Below are 17,814 nucleotides of genomic sequence, written 5' to 3' on the forward strand. Positions count from 1 at the left end.
TTTCTACGGATTTCATAATTTTGGATTGCGAGAAGGACTTCTAGGTACCCATAATCTTGGGTAGACCTTTTCTCTCAACTAGAAGTATGTTAATTGAGCTGCGAGCTAATGAGCTCTTATTTAGGCTAAATGATAAAGTGGTGCGATTTGATGTATGTCAATCAATGAAGCAGCATAAAAAAATGAGTGTGTTCTCAATTATTGATGTATATTATGAGGATGAGAAGGAGGTTCCAATAGAGGAGAAGTTTGTTGTAGATCCCCTAGCTGCAGTGCTGATGAATTTTGATCGTGAAGGCATTAAGGAGTACGAAAAGACTATTTATGCTTTGAAAGGAATGGGTTCATACTCTTATGCTGCTAATAAGTTAGATCTTGATCTTGCTAATTGACTAACACCACTAGCTAAGCCATCTGTTGAAGAGCCACCAGTGTTGGAATTGAAAGAACTACCAAGGCATCTGAGGTACGTGTTTATGGGCAATGGAAGCATGCTACCCATTATTATTGTAGCTAATTTAGGCAAATATTAGGTAGAAGCACTTATTTTGGTACTTCATAGGTACAAAAGAGAAATAGGGTGGACTATTGTAGATATTATTGGCATTCTCCCTAGCATCTGTACTCATAAGATACAACTTAAAGAAGATTGTACTCCGATCATCAAGCACCAACGCCGTCTTAACCCACCAATGCAAGAGGTGTTTAAGAAGGAAATTATTAAGTGGTTGGACGCAGGGTGGTTTATCTTATTTCCAATATTAAATAGGTGAGCCCAGTTCAATGTGTACCCAAAAATGGGGGCATGACTATTGTTGCAAATGAACGGATTGAGTTGATTCCACTCAGGCCTATGACTGGGTAGAAATTTTGCATATAATAGCGCAAACTAAACTCATGGACCTTAAAGGACCACTTTCCTATGCCTTTCATGGATCAAATGCTTGATCGGTTGGCAGGAAGGGGGTGGTATCGCTTCTTGGATAGATATTCGGGCTACAACCAGATCTGTATTTCTCCTAAAGATCAGAAGAAGATGACATTGCTTTCAAGAGGATTCCATTTGGGTTATTTAATGCACCAGCCACCTTTCAAAGGTGTATGATGTCTATTTTCTCAGATATGGTGGAGGACACCCTGGAAGTGTTCATGGATGATTTTTCTTTGGTTGGAGATTCGTTTGAGCTGTGTTTGGAGAACTTGAGTAGAGCTCTGCAATGGTACGTGGAATTTAATTTGGTGCTCAATTAGGAAAAATGCCACTTCATGGTGAAAGAAGGCATTATTCTCGGGCAAAATATTTTAGAAAAAAGGATAGATATTGATAGATCCAAGGTTGAAGTTATAGAGAAACTACCACCCCCATCTCAGTGAAGGGCGTGCGTAGTTTCCTTGAGCATACTGGTTTTTACTGAAGGTTTATACGGGACTTCTCAAAGGTTGCAAATCCACTTTGCAAACTTTTGGAGAAAGAAGCTAAGTTTTCTTTTAAAGCTGATTTCTTGAAGGCATTTGAATGCCTTAAAAAGAAGCTGGTTGAGGCCCCAATAATAGTTGCACCAAACTGGTCAAAACCATTTGAGATCATGCGTGAGGCAAGTGGTGTTACCCTTGGAGCAGTGTTGGGACAGAAGAAGTACAAATTGTTTCACCCAATTTATTATGCCAGCAAAGCACTGAATAGAGCTCAAAAGAACTACACCGTCACCAAATAGGAACCCTTTGCTGTAGTCTATGCTTTTGAGAAATTTCAAGCTTATTTTCTAGAGACCAAGGTGGTGGTCGACACTGACCATGCAGCCTTGAGGTATTTAATGGCTAAAAAGCACGCAAAACTAAGGTTAATAAGGTGGGTTTTGCTGCTCCAAGAATTTGACTTTGAAGTCAGAGATAGAAAGGGCTGCGAAAACCAAGTTACAGATTATCTGTCTAGGATGGAAGGTGAGCAAGTAGTCGGTGAGGAAGTTGAGATAAATGATGCATTTCCTGATGAGGAGATCTTAGATGCTGCTATGGAGAAAGTGCCTTGGTATGCTGATTTTGCTAACTATGTGGTTAGCGAGGTCATTCTGGAAAATCTTTTATTCCATCAAAGAAAGAAATTCCTTCATGATGTAACATGCTACTTCTGGGATGAGCCGTATCTTTTTTGGAGATGTACTAACAACGTTATAAGAAGATGTGTGCCAGAAGTGGATGTATTATACATATTGGAAGTATGTCATACTTCTCAAGTTGGAGGTCACTATGCAGGTGATCGAACGGCTAGAAAGGTATTGAAGAGTGGCTACTATTAGACAACATTATTCAAGGATGCTCATGACTTTATTATAAAGTGTGACCAATGTCAGATACAGGGGTTGATCTCCAAGAGGCATGAGATGCCTTTGACTAAGATGCTTGAAGTAGAATTGTTTGATGCCTGGGGCATCAATTTCATGGGCCCTTTTGTAAGCTCATATGGAATGAAGTATATTTAAGTTACTGTGGATTATGTGTCAAAATGGGTAGAATCCATTGCCTTGTTAGATAACAAAGGTAAGAGAGTCGAGACGTTTCTCAAGAAGAACATGTTCTCTCGCTTTGGAGTACCACCTTCTATTATAAGTGATGGAGGATCTCATTTCTGCAACAAGGTGTTCTGGGCTTCTTTGGTGAAATATGGGGTGAAACAGCATAGAGTAGCAACTCCGTACCACCCACAGACTAGAGGGCAAGTGGAGGTGTTGAATTAGGATATTAAAACCATCCTATCCAAAATAGTGAACGCTAATAGGCAAGATTGGTCTCGAAAGTTAGATGATAGTTTGTGGGCGTATCGTACTTCTTTTAAGACACCAATTAGTATGTCACTGTATTATTTAGTCTACGAAAAAGCATGTCATTTACATCATTTACTAATCAAGATGGAACACAAGACTTTGTGGGCTCTCAAAAGGTTAAATCTGAATTGGAAGAAAGCAGCAGAGCTAAGATTGGGGCAACTGAATGAGATGGATGAATTCTGTCTTGGGGCTTATAAAAGGGCAAACCTTTACAAAGAGAAGATGAAGAAGTACCATGATCGAAGGATTGAAAGTAGAGATTTCCGGAAAGGCGATTTAGTGCTTTTATTCAACTCCAGACTTAATTTTTTTCTAGGTAAACTCTAGTCCAAGTGTTTAAGACCATTTAAAGTCAGTCAAGTCTACTCATCTGGAGTAGTGGAACTTGAAAATGAAGAAGTAAACGTCTTTAAAGTTAACGGGCGATGAATCAAACTTTATATCGGTTCAAAAGACTCGATAAAAAGTATTGATACCTTCTATCTCGATGAAGTTTGAGTAATCGAGATATATGAGTCATGCCGTGACAATAAATCTGGTACTAGTGGGAGGCAACCCACAAATTGTTGTTGCAACTATACTTAGAGTTCATGTTATGTGTTTGTGCATTTTTGATGTGTTTGTGGAGTGTGCAGGACCAAAAATACAGTAAAAAGAGGGAAAGAGGAAGATAGTTGAAGATAGGATACAAATTTGAGCTACTAGAATAAAATTGACGGCTAATTTGGCAGACCACCAGTCATCTGGCAGACCACCAATTCAACCGTCAAAAAAATAAAAAAAAGTTTATTCACTAGATTGAGTTGTCGGTAAAAGTGGTGGGACATCACAATCTTGGTAGGCCGTCAAAACAACCATCAAACATAAGATGGGTGACCTATGTTCTGGTAAGGTTTCACAGTCAGACTGGTGGACCATCAAAATCTTGGTGGTCCATCCCACTGACCGTAACAATGAAGCAAAACTACGAAAATGTTGGTAAGTAACGACGGATGGGGTGGTGGTACGTCTTACATATGAATGACCATCAGGATCATCGTCGTTTCAACCCTAATTCAAAATTGGGTCAGGTTGAATCTGTGCTTTTCTGAAGTGCTCCATATTTGACCCAATCGAGTGTTAAGGATAAAATTGAGTGGTCACATTCATTTTAACCATTTCACATACTTTAACTATTATACTACCTTAGGATTCAAAGAAACTGAAGGGAGTTCTTCTATCTAAGACTCCCCATCTCCCTCAGCTACCCTTATTTAATCAAGCTCAATCTCTCCCTCTCTTCATCACAAACAAAGAGTGAAAGAAGTGCTAAAGTTCTAAGTTAATTTTTGCCCATGAAGTCCAAGAAAGTAGATTACTACAAAAACAAGGTGTTATGGCTCCCAAACTACCAGTAAATAGAGGAGGAAGATCTCAAAGGGGTGGCGGCAGACCTGCATTAAGATACAACACCAGACAAAGTGGAAAGGAAAATCCCCTACTCTCCCAGTCTGAAGAGGAGAGTAAGAATAGTACTAGCAGTACCAGTTCGAGTATAGACGAGGCCACAGTTGATGTCACTCCGCCTGAACCTGCTGATGTTGAAACTGAGGATGCTAATGTAGAAGGGCAAGCTGAAGCAGAGAACGTAGAAACTGAACCTGATGATGCTAACTTTCTCAGAAAAAAGTATCCTCAAGTTCGGGAGGCAATTAAATGAAAGATAGAAGGAGCACGTGAGAAGTTCTATAATGATTTAACACCCATTACGAGAGGGATCAAAAGGTCATTTTTGAAAGAGCATCAATTGTGACAAAGGACTTACATAATTATCCTAAGTTGGAACGCCGTTTCAACGAGTATGAACTAGCATAGCTGAGCCAGCCACCGGGAGCCTATCAACTGAATTAGGTAAGAGAATTCTTTGCAAATTATCTTGCACTAGTAGAACAGGATTTCCCAAAGGGGACATCAATTACAAATTTGCTAAACAGAGAGTCTGTACCTATCCGAGGAGTCACTGTTAATATTTCAGCCCGAACAATCAATAGGATGTTAGTTGGACCAGAGTATGATGCCCTACTTGTTGTACCTGATCTTGAGTACAGATTGAGAAATGATTTCGCTCAAAGGTAGTGGGTGGCTTCATTTTTGACTGAGGATAGTAACCTCTCTTGGTTGACCAACTCTCGAGAGCATATTACAAAATAATTCTTTAGTGTTATGGCTAAATTCTGATGGGTTGTTATTCATTTAAGGTTAATGCCAACAAAAGGGGATTAAAACTTAGATAAACACAGAGCTGTGTTGGTGGCAAGCTTGATCTCAGGACTTCAAGTTGACTTTGGCCAGATAATTGCAGATGAGATGTTCATAAGGGCCCACAAAGTTTCCAGTTTATTGCCATTTCCATGCTTAATCACAACTTTATACAAATAAGCTGGTGTGCCCATGATTCGCGGAGTAGAAAATGAAACCCAGGCTGCACATAAACAAGATATTGAGAAGTCGAAAGACGACTTGAAATTTGAGATGCGTGTCACAAAGCCTCCAGCTTACTAGACTCAATCTGCATCAACTCCTGATACTACAGAGATCCCCACAGATATACCTTTGCCCATTACCACCTACGTACCACTTGAGTTTGTACCCCAAGGCACATCTGTAGGGTCAGGTTCCGCACAATCTATGGGTGGAGAAGATTTTGCTGAGTACAGGTTCACACCATAAAACTTTGCTAAGTCTATTAAGATGCAAAAGAGGTTTCAGAGACAGCTAGATATATGGTCTGCAGACTTTAAGCCTTTTGTTGATGAAATTATGGCTGATGCAATTAGTCCATACGAAACCATTCAGGCTAGGATGGACACCATGGAACTTCATATCAACAAAATGCTTAATTCACTATCCCTCCCCAATTTTGCCAAGCTGATGGCTGAATTTGAATAGGCAAAGGCGGACATTCCAGAGCTGAAGAATAAGTAGCCACAGTAGCCTATTTTTGACCCAACCTTGGTAGAAAGTGATGTTGATGAAGGTATAGTGGACTTGATGGGCAGACCAGTGAAGACCAAAGGGAAGGAGCAAATAGATGAAAAAGTTATAAGGAAAGAAGCAAAGAGGAGGTAGAGAGTAGAAATGACACCAGAACAACAAGAATGACATAATATTAAGAGGGATCAAAAGAAATCACTGAAGGATAAATAAAAGAGGAGAAATAAAAAAAAAAAAAAGAAGCAGCAGGGGTATCCACTAGCGCTGCCCCAGCAAGGGGACACAGTGCAGGATCTGTTTGAGAGATGATTTGTCCAATCTTAGAGGGTGATGTTATGAGCACCCCTACCATCATAGGGGCCAATATTACATTAGGTGAGCACGCAGAAGCCTCACCACACTTCATAGATGCCTCAGATGAATAAGAGGAAAAACAAGTAAAACCACTTCCTTGTACTTTAAATCAATGCTTGAGGACAATGCATCTATTTTTCTGAGGGGGTGGTGTACTTGTACTTTTACTTGTACCATGGTGGGTTGTGCTGCCGATCTCTTTTACCTCTATGTGATATCTAGTAGAATTGGTATGTCTAGGGTGTTTTTATTTCTATGTTCAATGTTATTAATAAAAAATTTTCCTATTTCAGTATCCCTTTGCAGATATGAATAATGAATGATGTTGACATAAGACTATGAGCATGAATGTGTAACTATTTACTCTAATCACATAGCATGTGTCCATAACCTTTAGTGAGTTTGGATTTGGAATTAACATGAAAGAGGTGCATGAATTATGTGATGGAAATCCTAAGAGCAGCAGAAGAAGTTTAACTCAGTTGCCACTGTATGTGTGAGGATTTATCTTCAGTTCATGCATAGTCTAATGCCTAAAACTTGCTTGGGTCATTGATACTATCTTCCAGATGATTCACTAGGATAGGATGGCAGGCCTCCTTGTACCTTTAGTCCACTTAGTCTAAATAATTAACCCCACCAAAACGATTGCTCCCTCACTTCAAACCGTTTAGAGCTTTTAGTAGTTTTCTTCTTGAAAAATAATTTTAATTAACTCTCCATAAAACTTTAGCATTCAAGTTCAACTCTGGCCCTGACCAAATATTGGGTAGTGTTCACCTTAATTTAGGCAAAATACCTAAATTGAGGGTGGCTATTGTCAAAATAAAAGTGCCCAGTGTAAAGTTGGTTTAGAATTTAGTTAAAGGTATTTGTCCCTAATCTGTCAAAGTTATTGTGCACCTTAGTTGGGTACATCAATATAGTTGAGGGTGGTTGATTATATTTTAAAAAAAATAAAAAGTGAATAATGAAGAGTGAAAGCAAGCTGTTTAAAATAGCAGATTGGGGTTTCAAAGATGCTAGAGCAAGGAGAGTTGAGTCTTTCTGAGTCACTTTACCCAAAAACTCATCCTCACCTAGCCTGAAGCCTCATTGAAAGCCTAGAAAAGACATGTTTGATCTTAACGAATAAATGTTAAGGGTGAGTCGTATGCCAAGGGCAAGCCTATGGGCACTTGGACTATGCTTGTAACTTCTTTATGAGTGTGAGAGCTTAGATTATGTCTACATAATATAATGAGAGGTGGACTTCTTTGTTGTGAGGGCAACTGGTGTTTTACTTCGATTTGCTTTACTCTGTAGGACATAACATCCATGTGTGTGTGCTGAATTGTAATCAATGCTGGGTGTAGAGCCTGATGTGTTAAATTCATATGAGTGAAATGATGATCGAATGATTGTGAAAAAATGATTCATTAGTTGTTTGCTTGTCATGATATTATTCATGCTCACAGTTAGGTGCTGAGCTGCTTGAGGACAAGCAATGATCTTAAGTTGAGGGTGTTGATGTTTCAGATTTTGACGGAATATTTTGCATCTTTTCTAGGGAAAATTGGATGTTTTCAAGCAACCAAGGTTGTATTTGTTGTTGGTTTTTAGTGTTTTAGGGCAAGGATTTAGCTGAAGGAAAAGACTCTGGAAAGTGGCAGAAAAGTGCTTCTGATGGTTAAAATTATGGATGGTCGCACCTTCGACGGACCACCAACCTTACCGTCAATTCTTAGGCAGAACCCAAGGTTTTAGAACTCTCAACGATGGACCAAATGGTGGACCGTCAGATCTACGTGGATCACCAGATTGGCTGTCAGTCTTATCCAGAACATTGTCTCCTAAAAGACTCAGTGACAAACCAATTGGTGGACCGTCAGTCTTTTAATGAACCACCAGATTGGCTGTCAGCCTTATTCGAATGTGCTTATCCAGGATCAGCAGCGATGGGACAAATGGTGGACAGTTAACCCCTCGACGGACCACCAATTTGGCTGTTAATTTGGACGCGGTTTTCTGAATTCAAATTTTAGGTTCTTTTTACTTGGGAATGTATAAATACCAGTTTTAGGTTTTATTATGGGACATATATCTTTTATTTTCTTGTTTTTCAATTTTTCCATCTCTAGAAACTCTTTGTAACATAGTATTTTAGGAATTAAGAAAATCTTGTGGATCTAATCATTCCATCTCTATTTACGATTGAAGAACAAATTCTTGTAACCTTTGTACGTAAATATTGAATTAATTTATGAAGAACACAATGATTTCTTCTCTTTCTATTATATAGATGTATGGCTAAGCTCCCATAACTAGGGTTATGGGAGCCTTGATGTGAAAAGCTGAATTAGGTTGTGAATCTAGTAGATTCCTATGATTAATTGATATTGAATAAACCCTTCTTCACTTTAATGACTTTTCTTGGTTGGAAACTTGAAAAGTGAGCCCAAGAGCATCACTTGTTCGAATGGAAAAGTGTTTGTTGGGAAAAGAAAGGGTTTACATAAATCTAAAGGCTTTAACCTTTGGATAGAGGGTAGATGCCTAAGCTGGATCAACCCATGTGAGAATATAGTTGAACAAATAATAAGTGCCTTATGTTTGAAAGAATTAAGGGATAAAATTACTCATTTAGGTTGAGAAACTAATAGGTGATACTATAGAATTTACTTACTCTTGCAATTAGAATTGTTCATAGGGAATTCAAAACAGTTCACAACCCTAGCTGCTTAACTATCTTGGTAACCATAACTCTAGTTTGACTAATTTTACTGAATTACTATTTTTAATACACTCAACAAGTGGATTACTTTCTGTGACAAGCATTTATATACAATTGATAAATCAAAAACCCCCTTTTTTTGGTCAGGAACCTTTGATCAACAGTCTACTAACAACAACAATACTTAGTGAACACAGTATTCCCTGTGGGACTCGACACCCAACCCAGTTGGATTCTATATTTGACAGTGACCGCTTACACTTTTATAAGAAGTTTATAATTTGGGCGTATCAGGTACCCCTGGTAAATCTTCAGGGAAGAACATGGGAAACTCATCGACTACGCGGATTGACTGAAATTTTGAAGCTTCAGACTTAGTATCTTTGACTCAAACTAAATGATAGATACACCCTTTTGATATTAACTTTGTGGCCGTAAGATAAGAGATGAAACAACCTTTGGGAGACATAGAACCACCCTCCCACTCAAAAACTGCCTCATCAAGAAACTAAAACTTCACTATACGGGTGCGACAGTCTATTGATGCATAGAATGAATGCAGCCAATCATGCCTAGAATGACATCAAAATCTACTATCTATAACTCTATTAGGTCCGCTAGTATGATATTATGGAGGAAAGTTATAAGACACTTCTTATAAACTCGTCTTAAAATAACTGACTCACCTAATAAAGTCATACTGAGAAGGGCTTAGAGAGATTTTCAAGGCCTGCCCAAAAATTCACAGTAACTAAGGGATTTATATAAGAGAGATTTGATCTCGGGTCTAACAATAAATATACATCAAGGTGAAAAGGATGAAGCATATTAGTGATAATATCTAGTGAACTCTCTTACTCTTGATGGGATGGTAAGGCATAAAATAATTTCTGGCACTGACCGCCATGGTACTTGATGATGCGCCCTGTGGAGGAACTGGGAGACTTGGCTGAGCTGGTGCATTAGTAACCTGATTCTGAGGACAAATTTCCTTTTTCCCTACTTAGCATACAGACACTCTTTGACCCTGTAGCCCAACTTTCCACAACTATAGCCACTCCCTTTTACCATCAAGAACTCACCAGAATGGGTCCTACCATACTTTGCACATGTCAGTAACTAGGCCTCGACTGCATTGTTTTGAGTCTTTCCTGAACCTGGGTGCAGGGGCACTGGCTAAATATGGACCCGATACTGATGAATGACCCTAAAACTTTGAATGACTTCCCTCTTTAGACCTTAGCTTTAGCTCTATTATTTCTCTTCTTTAACTTTTCTGGCTCAATATATTAAGCATGAGTCATCAACCGAACAATATCCATAGCCCCAATCAGCATGGCAGTCCTACATTCTTTTACTACCAAATCAGACACCCACAACAAACTTACTCATACGAGCTCTAGAATTAAATAATAACTCAGGAGCACACTTAGACAACTATGTAAACTTAAGGCAGTACTCTTTCACTGTATAAAGACCTGTCTTAGGTTAATGAGCTCCTCCACCCTAGCCTCCCTCATCTTATTCAAAAATAACTTGTCCAAAAAAGTATTCTAGAATACCTACCAACTTACAGGAGCTGTATTTTCACCTCTGCCTTTATTTCACATAACAACACAATCATAAGCAACATCTTTCAACCTATAGGAGTCCAACTCTACACTCTCTTCTTCAGTAATATACATAATCTAAGTAATCTTTCTTATCACATCAACAAAGAGATAAGGATCCTTATCCACCTTTAACCCATGGAACTCGGGTCGATTCATCTCTATAAAGTCCCAAATTCTAGCTACAGCTAAGTTACCATTTTGCTGAAATGGAATGATTATATGTTGGTTGCCCTAAACATTGGCATTCATATCTTGGGCTAACGCTTGAAAGGCAACCCAAAATACATCATGAGACACATTCTCATTCAAAGGGTCGGCGTACCGAGTGGTTGGTCACAATTTCTATGTGTGTTAGCTCAGTGAGGAGGAATATTGTCTCACGTGAAAGTACAATTTAAGACAGATAGAGACAACTATAAGCATGATAGATCATGAAAGAAATGATGATTTCTAACTCGTTATGTAGCCTTTTGCTCATAAGTGTTGCACGCTTTACACCCATGATCAAGCGGCTTGTCTGACTCCCTAACACTCTTCAAAACCTTAGAATCTGACGTCATACGGTGCTCAAGACTATGAATAGTCCCAAGATAACCTATTAATCCCACTTAACTTGAAACTCGTAAGAAAAATTGGACTAATGTAAATAGAACTTAAAGGTAAAAAAACAATATATCATAATAAAAATATTTAACTTGGGAATCTTTAAACAACTCTTTGAATTTAAAACTTAAGTAGTGCTACAAGCCTCTATTATTGGCTAGAGATCTACTGGGACAGACCCTAGCTGACCCAAACATAAATTAAAATCATATAAATAAAACATTTCCATCAATAACAAGAGTTTAATAAACTGGGTCTTTAGAATGTGAGGACTCACCAAAGATCAAGATGTAGGTGACGATTTTCATAGTCAATCGTGCTGTTGGAAATGAGCACCAGAACCAACATTATAAGATAATGTAGCACATAGACATATATATGGGTTAGTACCTCTAAAATATATTGAGTATGTGGGGGTGAATACATAAGTAAAATGATAGCTAAATGTACATATAAACTTTTAAATGATGCATGTTAAGTGTAAATGACTAACCTTGAACTTGAATAAAACAAAGACTGAAAAATCATAAACATAAGTAATGAAGCATAAGGATAAACTTTGTGAGCCATAACACTTAGTATCTAAAAGATTTATTTTGGTAGATTCTTCTAACCGACATAAATCATATGAGTTATCATGGAGTCCAACGTCTTACCCACATTGGGGAGAGTTGTTCTACCCTTGCCATTAAAATAGAACCTTAATCTTAGTGATCACTGAACTTCATCCAAATTGGAGAAAATCTTAACCTATTGTGGTTCGTAGTTTCTAGGAATTTAGGATACGCTCATCTGCATTCCCTTCTTGGTGTTATATATTATTCCCAGAATACTTGTATGCTCATACTTTAAGAAATCCACCTTAAAATAGCATAAGGGTTTATAGACTGAAAACCATTTGTGCTTCTCTTTCTTTAAATCATAGTTAGGATGAACAAATATGGATTTCATATCTTATCTTATGATCAAAAGATCAATCTTTGCTTTACATCATATCATAAAACTTATCAATGGATCTTAAGATCGTAATCTTCTTGTAATCTCAATACTTATACTTAGGCTTAGAAACTTCATGCTTTAAATTCATGAAAATTCATAACAAAACTTCATGCTCAATAATCATATTGAAACCTTTCAAAAATCTCAGTCAAGATAAAGAAACCAAAATCACAGTATGAATATTATAAGTCAAAACATGAGTATAGGCAATTCTTGATGCACTTAAAGTTGTTAATCTCATAGTAGTATCATAATTCAAGAATATGGCTATTTGGGTATAAACCCTAATTTAGAATAAAGAAATTCAATCTTAAAACCATATAATTCGGGCACAAGGATGAAAGAATAATCTTATTCATAAACCCCACATACCTTAAGTTTCTTGACTTATGTAGAAATCTTGAATCTTGGGAGTGAAAGGATGAACTTATGAGAAAACTCTAATCCTGATGTTTCTTGATATTCTTGATAATGAGAGGAGGAAAGAATTGGTATTTGATTTGAATGAGTAGGAAAATAATGCCTCTTCAAGAGTTATAAGTCGTGGGTGGGAAGTTATAAGAGAGAAAAAGACTAAAAATCCCTTGGCTAACTTTATAGAAAAAGTTCATCAATTCTTACTGGTCTACCATACAACTCGTATGATAGTGTACGTCCTAGATCCTATACTCATAATCATAGTAGACTCAAAGAGGCACTCATTGATCAATATACGAGTTTCACTTACGACTAGTATCCTTTTATACAACCTCTAACCCTATACTCGTACCTTGGACAGAAGTTTAGAAACACTACTGAAGAACTTACAATATAACATCATACCACTCGTACCCTAATTGACGACTTCTAGGGGGTCAAGTTGTATCCTCAATAGAAAGTTCATGCTACCAATTTCTTGTATACGAGCATAACATACCACTCATATGGCGGGGTACGACTCAAGAAAAAAGTCGTATGATGTACAAAAACTCCTAGACACAGGGTATTACAGATTGCCACCAACAATAGGGTAAGGATGCTGAGAAGGTTAAAGCTTAATTTTTTAACATACATAAATTTATAAGCCACAAAGGTGACAAAAGAAGTGAAACAACTAACTACTCTACACTATAGCAGTCAAGAAAAAAGACTCACAATAAATGAGAGGGTCACTCGATCAGATTGAAGATGTTGAACCATAAATATAAGTTACTATCTGGATATTTGTGGTTCTGAGCATCCAGTGCACCATACCAGCCATATCTATGGACACAAAATGATAGTAAAGGACATAAATTACAAAGATAAGGAGTTAAGTTCTTATAGCCTACTTGAAAAAAAGTAAGCTCTTACACTTGATGGGATCCCTCGACATATCACTAAGATATGACAGAAGTCCCATTCACCAGAGAACACAGCTACATCATATGATAACAAATTAAGAGATGGTTGGGAATAAAAAGAGAAAGGAAAGGAGAACATGAACAGTGAACTTACTTCAGCTAGCTGAAATCACAAGACATAAGGATCATCCAAGGCATATAGTTGATGACCCAAAGAAAGAGGTGGATGAATCAATAATTAAAGAAAGATGGCATGTTTCAGGTGTTTTACGGTGAAAGATGAAGAGTGAAGTGGAGTATGATTTAGTAAATCCTACAAATGAGGATATATGAAATAGCATAGACAGATAGTTTGGGCCTGGTGGGATACATGGAGTAGATTTTTAATTTGTTCTTGGTTTTTAAAATGGGCTGGCCCATTTTTTTGTAAAGACTGCACTTTTGCAGCTGATTAAATAAAACCCAAAAAATTTCAATCAAAAAAAGAAAAAAAAAGTTAATCTTTCTTTTTAACTAGCCTATTTGTCATTTGGTCACCAAAATGTGGCGCTTTTGACTCTAGATTTAATAGTTGTCCACCACATTCAAGAAATATTAAAGGACTACAAAATGTAGAATTAATTTTCTTGCCACTCAACATGACATCAAATTTCAACCTTGTGATGCTGGGATAATAAGAGTTTTCAAGATGCATTATTATAGTAGATTTTACCATAGGATATTAGAAGACCATGAGCTGGGACAAAACTAATTCAGGAAAGATTAATTTTGGGGTGCTATCAAATCTTGCAATTGCAGTTAGGATGACAAATATTTAATAAAAAATAATACAAAAAATACTTTTTACATTGCAAAATTCATTCAAAGGATGAATCCTCAAGGAATTTAAATGAACCTAATTGTGAAAACGACATTCATGAACTTGAGTTCATGGTTAATGATCTCGATTACTGCAGTAAAATAGATGGTAATAACTTGTTGGGTTACCCAATAAAAATGATACATGCTCAGAGGTCCAGAACTTAGAAGAAATTATGGATACCATTAGAGAAAACAACGTTGATGATGAAGTTAAAGACAATACAACACCTTTGGAACCAGTTACGCATACAAAAGAACTTCTTGCTTCCCGAACGTTTCACAATTTTTTGGTGTAGTTCGTGAAAACAACATCAAAACTTTCAAATGCAATAAGAAAAGTTAGAGATGAGCTTCAACTATATTTAAATTTTAACAAATAACAGAAAATGTTATAATCATATTTCACTAACTTGTCTTAGATATTTTTAATATTAAAGAATTATTAATTTATAATCTTAATGGGATCATATAATTTATATAAGAGTCTTCCGAAAATATATTACCTCATTACCTTATACAAATTGGTGAATTTTTTGCTAGCCTTGTAATTACCTGAAGTGTGAAATTTTATTTTTTATGTGTTTTGAGAATTTTTCTCTTCTCATAGTCGATACATATTGATTTTGGGGTGTAAAAATAATTGGCATGGCTCTCGATGCGATCGGTAGTAATTTGAAAGAGTTTGTGATTTTTAGAGGTTTTTAAAAGTTTCATAGTTTACTTCAATCAATATTTGATCTTCTGAGTGTTGGGTGGTGATTTGGAGGGTTGCATTAGGTTTGAAATGCCAAATTTGAGTTAGTAGGGGGTCGGTTCAGTTTTGGAGTCATTAGTTTGCATTTTGACCCTCTTTTGGAAAACTAGTGACATATGTCTTAAAGGGGTTTGGGGGTTAATTTGTTGAAAATAGTTTTTTTTTTTAAATACGATGTCTCTGTTGAGTATGAAACATTGAAAGTAATCTAGTAGCATAGTTCATTTATATTCATGGAATTTTGAATAAATTTTGAGGGTCCAATAAAAAATTTAGTCTTTTAGCTAAGTTGTGGGTGCAAGGCATCAACTAGTGCGCCCACTTAAGCGGACAATAGGTCACTAAAATAGAAGCTGCTTAAGCACCCATGGGTCATTTTAGCAGTATCCGCTTAACCGGTGCCCGATTTCTTTAGTGGTCATTTAGCCGCTAAAGCTGACAACCTATATAAAACCTCTATTTCACAAATTTTTTTATTATATTTGAACTTTGAGCATTGGATTTTCGTAATTTTTAGGATTTTCTTCATCATTTGAGCTTCGATAAGCTCTTGATCCTTAATTTCATTACTTTTCATTGATTTATATCATCAAAACATTCTTTAATCATGGTTTTTACTTAGAATTTTAAGAAGTTTTCTGGAAAAGCTTAAAAACTATTTTTATTTGATTTGTACCTTGTTTTAAAATTGATTTTTGCATGAATTTTCAACTGTTTATTTCTTTAACCTTGGAAAATATATTTCAAAAATAAAATTCTGTTTTTACTTTTATTTTTGAACCTGTTATGAACCTAGCTAAAATATAAAAATATGAGTATCATTAGCCTTTTTTTAACACATGGATGTTATATTTGAAATAGTTGATTCTGAGTTTATTCAAAAGGGAAAAATTTCGTGTAGAAGCACTTTAAGCTTGAATTTCACTCTTTCAAGGTAGATTATCGCTTAACTTCTTTCATATTTAGGTAGGTAGTTAATGAATAAGTAAAGCATGCTATGAGTTTGGGAACATAACTATGCAGTTTATATTTGAGATTATTATTACTATTGTGTATCCGAGTGGAGGATTATTTAAACACCCTAGGAATAGGACCCTTGTAAAATTTCTCAAAGTTTTTGTAATACCTGGTATTTCTATCTAGCTTTGATTCATCACTAGAGCATCAAATATCTTGCTTCATAGATGAATACCTTTTATTCCTTGTGGTATTTTTATGATTTTGAATTTTTATCACATGGAAAATTGAATAAGCTTTCCATCGATACCAAATTCGGCCAAATCCGACACTCGGACGAAGAGTTAGAGCCATTTTAGTAAGATAGTGTACCACTTGGTACTTTAGCACGTCGCAGAGTCAGTCAAAATGGCAATCGTCAAAATCCAGTGTGCCTCCACGATTAGGGCACGTCGCGCCAAGGCTTAATTTCAGAATTGTCAAATTCTAGTGCACCAATGCAATTCCACTGCGTCGCGGTGTCTTTCCAGTTCACAACCAAGGTGGCAACGCAATTTCCACCACGTCGTGCCACCAACCAATTTCCCAGTCATCAGGGTTTTCCAGTGAGCTGGTGCGATTTCACCTCATTGCTGCAGCATGAAAAATTGAGATTTTCAGATTATGTTATTTAATCCCAAGGACCAATTGGTAATTTTTCAAAGCCCCTAATCAGCCTATATACGAGATTTAAAACCTTAATAGCCAAAATTGCTCATTTATTTTCATTATTCCTCAAGAACAAAAACATTCTCTCTCAAAAATAGAAAACCCTAGCCCCCAAGTTTCTAAAGCAATCTCAAGAATCCCTCCAATAGTCTTCAAGAACATCAAGAGTCTAGATTTTCAAGTATGTTAGATGTTGATTCTTGGGTTTCTTCCACCCAAGAAGTTCAACAATCCTTTTCTAAATTCAAATATTATATATTTATGAGTTTTTATGATTCGTGTGAATTGAAATTGAAGTTCATGTTGTTATTGAGTTTTAATTCATGTTTTGTTTATAAAGTTCTAAGTTTTTATCCTAGTATATGATGTTTATGTGATGTTCATGATAAACCCCTTTAAAACGCATGTTGATTGATGTAACCATGTTAATTAGGTGTATTGAATGAAGTATGCTCCCCATATATTTAATAAAATGCTTATATGAAGGAAAGAGAGTCATTATAGTATGTTGACAAGAAATCCCCAATTGTGTATAAGTTAATGCATGCCAAGTGTTTGTTGAAAGGCCTTAGTGAATGAATTATGATATGTTGCATGCATTTCTACTCATGTGCATTTCTTATTGAATGAATTATGAGATAATAGTATGCACTCCCTATACATATACATGTTTAAGACTTCTAAGTGCTTGAAGAGATGCTTCACTAATTGTGTTGTGAATGATAGCCTATTGCCATGTTATGTATGAGTTGTCCTGTCTTGTATTATTTATGTTATCGAGTCCTAGGGTATTTATACCCGATAAATTAGCTACTTGTCTAGAGCCAGTGTCAGTTTTCAAGATACTCTCAATCAAGCAATGATCAGTAAAACTCAGACAGTCCCAGAACTTAGGAAATCTCAGTAATCTCAGTATCAGTAGTATTCTAGGTTCAGTTCTACAATTAATTCAAAACTTAGTAGTATTCTGTTAGTCAACGAAACTCACTAAACTTAGCTTAGCTCAGTTAATTAGTACGATCAGTAACACATTTAGCTCAGCTTAGTACAGTCTAAGAATCAGTTCAAAGTCTTTCAGTTCGGAGTAGAATTCAGCACCGAGTGAGCCTAGGGATGGGGGCTCCCCTGTTAG

Source organism: Capsicum annuum, chromosome 3 (assembly GCF_002878395.1).
Source record: "Capsicum annuum cultivar UCD-10X-F1 chromosome 3, UCD10Xv1.1, whole genome shotgun sequence".
Lineage (NCBI taxonomy): Eukaryota > Viridiplantae > Streptophyta > Magnoliopsida > Solanales > Solanaceae > Capsicum > Capsicum annuum.